At 40.4% G+C, this 8,934-nt stretch overlaps 2 non-coding genes across 2 annotated transcripts; one reads left to right on the forward strand and one right to left on the reverse strand.

The window, feature by feature from the left end:
• Positions 1–212: 212 nt before the first annotated feature.
• Positions 213–320, forward strand: LOC130984270 (small nucleolar RNA R71). The gene has a single exon (XR_009088215.1). It is a non-coding gene; the product is annotated as a small nucleolar RNA R71 (small nucleolar RNA).
• A 4,656-nt stretch (positions 321–4,976) lies between these two features.
• On the reverse strand, positions 4,977–5,084 carry LOC130983430 (small nucleolar RNA R71). Its single transcript, XR_009087422.1, has one exon. It is a non-coding gene; the product is annotated as a small nucleolar RNA R71 (small nucleolar RNA).
• Positions 5,085–8,934: the final 3,850 nt, after the last annotated feature.

An 8,934-nucleotide genomic window follows, 5' to 3' on the forward strand; every position in this document is an offset into this window, starting at 1 on the left:
TCAAGAACTCCTTTCTTCTGACTAGTCCCATTGTTCACAGGATTCCTTTCAGAAGTGTACATGAATTGGTTATTTGCAACCATTTCAATTAGTTCCTGAGCCTCTGTAGGCGTCTTCTTCAGATGAAGAGATCCTCCAGCAGAGCTATCCAAAGACATCTTGGATAGTTCAGAGAGACCATCATAGAAGATACCTATGATGCTCCATTCAGAAAGCATGTCTGAGGGACATCTTCTGATTAATTGTTTGTATCTTTCCCAAGCTTCATAGAGGGATTCTCCATCCTTCTGTCTGAAGGTTTGGACTTCCACTCTAAGCTTACTCCATCTTTGAGGTGGAAAGAACTTTGCCAAGAAGGCATTGACTAGCTTTTCCCAAGAGTCCAGGCTTTCTTTAGGTTGAGAATCCAACCATATTCTAGCTCTGTCTCTTACAGCAAAAGGGAATAGCATGAGTCTATAGACCTCAGGGTCTACCCCATTAGTCTTGACTGTGTCACAGATTTGCAAGAATTCAGCTAAGAACTGATGAGGATCTTCCATTGGAAGTCCATGGAATTTGCAATTCTGTTGCATTAGAGAAACTAATTGAGGCTTAAGCTCAAAGTTGTTTGCTCCAATGGCAGGGATAGAGATGCTTCTCCCATAGAAGTCGGGAGTAGGTGCAGTAAAGTCACCCAGCACCTTCCTTGCATTGTTGGCATTGTTGTTGTTTTCGGCTGCCATGTGTTCTTCTTCTTTGAAGAATTCGGTCAGGTCCTCTAAAGAGAGTTGTGCCTTGGCTTCTCTTAGCTTTCGCTTCAAGGTCCTCTCAGGTTCAGGGTCAGCTTCAACAAGAATGCCTTTGTCTCTGCTCCTGCTCATAAGAAAGAGAAGACAAAAAGAAAATGTGGAATCCTCTATGTCACAGTATAGAGATTCCTTGAAGTGTCAGAGGAAAAGAAAAATTGAAGAAAGAAGGTAGAAGAATTCGAACTTGATGAGATAGAGTTCGAATTGTGCATTAAGAAGGAGTAGTACTCCATAAATAGAAGGATGTGAGAGAGAGGGAAGTGGATTTTCGAAAATTAAATTAAAAAGATTTTGAAAACATTTTGAAAAACTGATTGATAATTTTCGAAAATTGAAAGTGGAAGAGAAATCAAGTGATTCTTGAAAAAGATTTTGAAATTAGAAGTTAAAAAGATTTGATTGAAAACTATTTTGAAAAAGATGTGGTTGAGAAGATATGATTGGTTTAAAAAAAAAATGTGATTGAGAAGATATGATTTGAAAACAATTTTAAAAGATATGTTTTGAAAATAATTTTAAAAGATTTGATTTTGAAAATTAGTGACTTGCCTAACAAGAAAAGATATGATTCAAACATTAAACCTTTCTCAACAGAAAAGGCAACATACTTAAAATGTTCAATCAAATCATTAATTGTTAGGAAGTATCTTTGAAAAAGAAAAGAAATTGATTTTGAAAACATTTGATTGAAAAGATATGATTTGAAAAAGATTTGATTTTGAAAAACTTTGAAAACTTGAAAAAAATTGATTTTGAAAACAAAATCTTCCCCCTAGCACCATCCTGGCGTTAAACGCCCAGAATGGTATACATTCTGGCGTTTAACGCCCAAAATGCTACCTCTTTGGGCGTTAAACGCCCAACCAGGTACCCTGGCTGGCGTTTAAACGCCAGTCTGTCTTCTTCACTGGGCATTTTTGAATGCTCAGCTTTTTCTGTATAATTCCTCTGCAGCATGTTCTGAATCTTCAATTCTCTGTGTTATTGACTTGAAAAGACATAAATCAAAAATATTTTTGGATTTTTAATAATAAGGGAAAATCAAAATGCAACTAGAATCAAACAACAATGCATGCAAGACACCAAACTTAGCAGTTTGTATACTACTGACCCTAACAAAAATGAAAATGCTCATGAGACACACAAGACGCTCAAGTCAATAGAATTCAAAGATCAGAACAAGTAAATCATCAAGAACATCTTGAAGATCACTAAGACATATGAATGCATGCAATTGACACCAAACTTGAGATGAGACACTAGACTCAAACAAGAAATATTTTTGAATTTTATGATTTTGTAATTTTTTTGTGTTTTTCGAAAATTAAGTGGGAAAAGATATCAAAATTCTTAATGAGAATTCCAGGAATCAGTGCAATGCTAGTCTAAGACTCCGGTCCAGGAATTAGACATGGCTTCACAGCCAGCCAAGCTTTCAAAGAAAGCTTCGGTCCAAAACACTAGACATGACCAAAGGTCAGCCAAGCCTTAGCAGATCACTGCTCCAAAAGCAAAATTGATGAAAATCAACAAGCTCTTGTGGTGATAAGTTGAAACCTCGGTCCAATCAGATTAGACATGGCTTCTCAGCCAGCCAGATTTCAACAAATCATCATGAAACTCTAGAATTCATCTTCAAGAATTTCGAAAAAAAAAAAATAAATACCTAATCTAAGCAACAAGATGAACCGTCAGTTGTCCAAACTAGAACAACCCCAGGCATTGTTACCAAAAGCTTGCTCAAAACTTGAACAATCCCCGGCAACGGCGCCAAAAACTTGGTGCGCGAAATTGTGAACAATACTTTTTCACAACTCTCATAATCCCCGGTAATGGCTCCAAAAACGTGGTAGCTCAATACCATGGCACTACACAACTTCGCACAACTAACCAGCAAGTGCACTGGGTCGTCCAAGTAATAAACCTTACGCGAGTAAGGGTCGATCCCACGGAGATTGTTAGCATTGAAGCAAGCTATGGTCATCTTGTAAATCTTAGTCAGGCAAACTCGAATGTATATGATGATGAACGAAAATAACATAAAAGATAAAGATAGTGATACTTATGTAGTTCATTGGTAGGAACTTCAGATAAGCGCATGAAGATGCCTTCCCTTCCGTCTTTCTGATTTCCTACTGCCTTCATCCAATCCTTCTTACTCCTTTCCATGGCAAGCTTAAGCAAGGGTTTCACCATTGTCAGTGGCTACCTCCCATCCTCTCAGTGAAAGCGATTGCATATGCTCTGTCACAGCATAGCGGAATTCATCTGTCGGTTCTCAATCAGGCCGGAATAGAATCGAGTGATTCTTTTGCGTCTGTCACTAACGCCCCGCCCTCAGGAGTTTGAAGCACGTCACAGTCATTCAGTCATTAAATCCTACTCAGAATACCACAGACAAGGTTAGACCTTACGGATTCTCTTGAATGCTGCCATCAGTTCTCGCCTATACCACGAAGACTCTGATCTCACGGAATGGCTGGCTCGTTTGTCAGGCGAGCACTCGGTTGTCAGGCGATCAACCATGCATCGTGTTATCAGGAATCCAAGAGATATTCACTAAGCCTCAGATGCTTGTAGAACAAGAATGGTTGTCAGTCACCTTGTTCATGAGTGAGAATGGTGATGATTCGTGACAATCATCACCTTCATTAAGTTGAAGAACAAGTGATATCTTGGACAAAGAACAAGCGAAATTGAATGGAAGAACAATAGTAATTGCATTAATACTCGAGGTACAGCAGAGCTCCACACCTTAATCTATGGTGTGTAGAAACTCCACCGTTGAAAATACATAAGCATAAGGTTTAGGCATGGCCGAATGGCCAACCTCCCAAAGTGATCAAAAGATCTAAAGAAAAAGGTTCCAAAGATCAGAAGATTCTTAATACAATAGTAAAAGGTCCTACTTATAGAAAACTAGTAGCCTAAGGTGTACAGAAATGAGTAAATGACATAAAAATCCACTTCCGGGCCCACTTGGTGTGTGCTTGGGCTGAGAAATGAAGCATTTTTCGTGCAGAGACTCTTCTTGGAGTTAAACGCCAGCTTTGGTGCCAGTTTGGGCGTTTAACTCCCATTTGGGTGCCAGTTCCAGCGTTTAACGCTGGGATTTCATGAGGTGACTTTGAACGCCGGTTTGGGCCATCAAATCTTGGGCAAAGTATGGACTATCATATATTGCTGGAAAGCCCAGGATGTCTACTTTCCAACGCCGTTGAGAGCGCGCCAATTGGGCTTCTGTAGCTCCAGAAAATCCACTTCGAGTGAAGGGAGGTCAGAATCCAACAGCATCTGCAGTCCTTTTGAGTCTCTGAATCAGATTTTTGCTCAGATCCCTCAATTTCAGCCAGAAAATACCTGAAATCACAGAAAAATACACAAACTCATAGTAAAGTCCAGAAAAGTGAATTTTAACTAAAAACTAATAAAAATATAATAAAAACTCAACTAAAACTACCAAAAACATACTAAAAACAATGCCAAAAAGTGTACAAATTATCCGCTCATCAAACTCCATCCTCTTTGATAAGTTCGAATTTTCTACTTCTGCCTTCTATTTTTCTTTTCCTCTGACACCTCAAGGAATCTCTATACTGTGACATAGAGGATTCCATATTTTCTTGTTCTCTTCTCATTCATATGAGCAGGAACAAAGACAAAGGCATTCTTGTTGAAGCTGACCCTGAACCTGAAAGGACCTTGAAGCGAAAGCTAAGAGAAGCTAAGGAACAACTCTCTGTAGAGGACCTAACCGAATTCTTCAAAGAAGAAGAACACATGGCAGCCGAAAACAACAACAATGCCAACAATGCAAGGAAGGTGCTGGGTGACTTTACTGCACCTACTCCCGATTTCTATGGGAGAAGCATCTCTATCCCTGCCATTGGAGCAAACAACTTTGAGCTTAAGCCTCAATTAGTTTCTCCAATGCAACAGAATTGCAAGTTTCATGGACTTCCATTGGAAGATCCTCATCAGTTTTTAGCTGAATTCTTGCAAATCTGTGACACTGTCAAGACTAATGGGGTAGACCCTGAGGTCTACAGACTTATGCTATTCCCTTTTACTGTAAGAGACAGAGCTAGGACATGGTTGGACTCACAACCTAAAGAAAGCCTGGACTCATGGGAAAAGCTAGTCAATGCCTTCTTGGCAAAGTTCTTTCCACCTCAAAAATTGAGTAAGCTTAGAGTGGAAGTCCAAACCTTCAGACAAAAGGATGGAGAATCCCTCTATGAAGCTTGGGAAAGATACAAACAATTGATCAGAAAATGTCCTTCTGACATGCTTTCTGAATGGAGCATCATAGGTATTTTCTATGATGGTCTCTCTGAACTATCCAAGATGTCTTTGGATAGCTCTGCTGGAGGATCTCTTCATTTGAAGAAGACGCCTACAGAAGCTCAAGAGCTGATTGAAATGGTTGCAAATAACCAATTCATGTACACTTCTGAAAGGAATCCTGTGAACAATGGGAATAATCAGAAGAAAGGAGTTCTTGAGATTGATGCTCTGAATGCCATTTTGGCTCAGAACAAGATATTGACTCAACAAGTCAATTTGATTTCTCAAAGTCTGTCTGGAATGCAAAATGCACCAAGCAGTACTAAGGATGCTTCATCTGAAGAGGAAGCTTATGATCCTGAGAACCCTTCAATGGAAGAGGTGAATTACCTAGGAGAACCCTATGGAAACACCTATAATTCTTCATGGAGAAATCACCCAAATTTCTCATGGAAGAATCAAGAAAGACCTCAACAAGGTTTTAACAACAATAATGGTGGAAGAAATAGGTTTAGCAATGGCAAGCCTTTTCCATCATCTTCTCAGCAACAGACAGAGAATTCTAAGCAGAACCCCTCTGACTTAGCAACCATGGTCTCTGATCTAATCAAAACCACTCAAAGTTTCATGACTGAAACAAGGTCCTCCATTAGGAATTTGGAGGCACAAGTGGGACAGCTGAGCAAGAAAGTTACTAAACTCCCTCCTAGTACTCTCCCAAGCAATACTGAAGAAAATCCAAAAGGAGAGTGCAAGGCCATCAACATGGCCGAATTCTGGGAGGAAGAAGAGGCAGTGAACGCCACTGAGGAAGGCCTCACTGGACGTCCACTGGCCTCCAATGAGTTCCCCAATGAGGAACCATGGGAATCTGAGGCTCAAAATGAGACCATAGAGATTCCATTGGACTTACTTCTGCCATTCATGAGCTCTGATGAGTATTCTTCCTCTGAAGAGGATGAGTATGTCACTGAAGAACAAGTTGCTAAATATCTTGGAGCAATCATGAAACTAAATGACAAGTTGTTTGGAAATGAGACTTGGGAGGATGAACCCCCTTTGCTCACCAAAGAACTAGATGACTTGTCTAGGCAGAGACTGCCTCAAAAGAGGCAGGATCCTGGGAAGTTTTCAATACCTTGTACCATAGGCACCATGACCTTCAAGAAGGCCTTGTGTGACTTAGGGTCAAGTGTAAACCTCATGCCCCTCTCTGTAATGGAGAAGCTAGGGATCTTTGAGGTGCAAGCTGCAAAAATCTCACTAGAGATGGCAGACAACTCAAGAAAACAAGCCTATGGACTTGTAGAGGATGTTCTGGTTAAAGTTGAAGACCATTACATCCCTACTGATTTCATAGTCCTAGAGACTGGGAAGTGCATGGATGAATCCATGATCCTTGGCAGACCCTTCCTAGTCACAGCAAAGGCTGTGATTGATGTTGATAGAGGAGAGTTGATCATTCAAGTGAATGAAGAATCCTTGGTGTTTAAGGCCCAAGGATATCCCTCTGTCATCATGGAGAGGAAGCATGAAGAGCTTCTCTCAAATCAAAGTCAAAAAGAGCCCCCACAGTCAAACTTTAAGTTTGGTGTTGGGAGGCCACAACCAAACTCTATGTTTGGTGTTGAACCCCCACATTCAAACTCTAAGTTTGGTGTTGGGAGGTTCCAACATTGCTCTGAGAAAATGTGAGGCTCCATGAGAGCCATCTGTCAAGCTACTGACATTAAAGAAGCGCTTGTTGGGAGGCAACCCAATGTTATATTTTATATATTTTCCTTTGTTATTTTATTTTATTTTGTAGGTTGATGATCATGAGAAGTCACAAAATCAATTAAAAAAGCAAAAACAGAATGAAAAACAGGAAGAAAAACAGCACACCCTGGAGGAAGAACTCACTGGCGTTTAAACGCCAGTGAGGCTAGCAGTTGGGCGTTTAACGCCCAGTCTGGCACCATTCTGGGCGTTTAACGCCAGAAAGGGGCACCCGACTGGCGTTAAACGCCAGGAAAGGGCAAGAACCTGGCGTTAAACGCCAGAAATGGGCACCAGCCCGGCGTTTAACGCCAGAATTGGCTCAAAACGTGTTTTTGAATGCCATTTGGTGTAGGGATGACTTTTCCTTGACACCTAAGGATCTGTGGACCCCACAGGATCCCCACCAACCCCACCACCCTCTCTCTTCTTCACCCATTCACCAATCACCTCAACACCTCTCTCCCAAAAACCCCCCACCTATCAAATCCCACTATCATCTTCACTCCTTCATTTTCACACACCCTAAACACTACTTCTTCCCCTTTTGGCCGAACCACAAAGCCATCTCCCTCTCCTCCATTTCTTCTTCTTCTACTCTCTTCTTTCTTCTTTTGCTCAAGGACGAGCAAACCTTTTAAGTTTGGTGTGGTAAAAGCATTGCTTTTCGTTTTTCCATGACCATTTATGGCATCCATGGCCGGAGAAACCTCTAGAAAGAGGAAAGGGAAGGCAAAAGCCTCCTCCTCCGAGTCATGGGAGATGGAGAGATTCATCTCAAGGGTGCATCAAGACCACTTCTATGAAGTTGTGGCCATGAAGAAGGGTCAACTTTGATCAAAGGTTGGACCAAGTCCTCATAGACATTTATGAAGAGGGCGTTCAATGAAAGAGAGATTCAAGAGGGGAGCAAACAAGAGACCCCACTCATCATGAAATCCCTCAGATACCTCAAGGGATGCACCTTCCTCCACAAAACTACTGGGAGCAACTGAACACCTCCCTAGGAGAATTGAGTTCCAACATGGGACAACTAAGGGTGGAGCACCAAGAACACTCCATTCTCCTCCATGAAATTAGAGAAGATCAAAGAATCATGAGAGAGGAGCAACAAAGACAAGGAAGAGACATTGAGGAGCTCAAGCACTCCATAAGACCTTCAAGAGGAAGAACAAGCTGCCATCACTAAGGTGGACCCGTTCTTTAATCTCCTTGTTCTTTATTTTCTTGTTTTTCGAAAATTTATGCTTTATGTTTATCCATGTTTGTGTCTTATGATCATTAGTGTCTTAGTGTCTATGCCTTAAAGTTATGAATGTCCTATGAATCCATCACCTCTCTTAAATGAAAACTGTTTTTATCACAAAAGAACAAGAAGTACAGGATTTCGAATTCATCTTTAAAACTAGCTTAATTAGTTTGATGTGGTGACAATACTTTTTGTTTTCTGAATGTATGCTTGAACAGTGCATATGTCTTTTGAATTTGTTGTTCATGAATGTTAAAATTGTTGGCTCTTGAAAGAATGATGAAAAAGGAGACATGTTACTGAGGATCTGAAAAATCATAAAAATGATTCTTGAAGCAAGAAAAAGCAGTGAATACAAAAAAAAAAAACAAAAAAAAAAGGGGGGAGAAAGAAAAAGAAAAGAAAAAGAAAGAAATAAAGTTGTGATCCAAGGCAAAAAGAGTGTGCTTAAGAACCCTGGACACCTCTAATTGGGGACTCTAGCAAAGCTGAGTCACAATCTGAAAAGGTTCACCCAATTATGTGTCTGTGGCATGTATGTATCCGGTGGTAATACTGGAAGACAGAGTGCTTTGGGCCACGACCAAGACTCAATAAGTAGCTGTGTTCAAGAATCATCATACTTAACTAGGAGAATCAATAACACTATCTGGATTCTGAGTTCCTAAAGAAGCCAATCATTCTGAATTTCAAAGGATAAAGTGAGATGCCAAAACTGTTCGGAGGCAAAAAGCTACTAGTCCCGCTCATCTAATTTGGAGCTAAGTTTCATTGATAATTTGGAGTCTATAGTATATTCTCTTCTTTTTATCTTATTTGATTTTCAGTTGCTTGAGGACAAGCAACAAT

This window comes from Arachis stenosperma, chromosome 5 (assembly GCF_014773155.1).
Source record: "Arachis stenosperma cultivar V10309 chromosome 5, arast.V10309.gnm1.PFL2, whole genome shotgun sequence".
In the NCBI taxonomy this organism is placed as follows: Eukaryota; Viridiplantae; Streptophyta; class Magnoliopsida; order Fabales; family Fabaceae; genus Arachis; species Arachis stenosperma.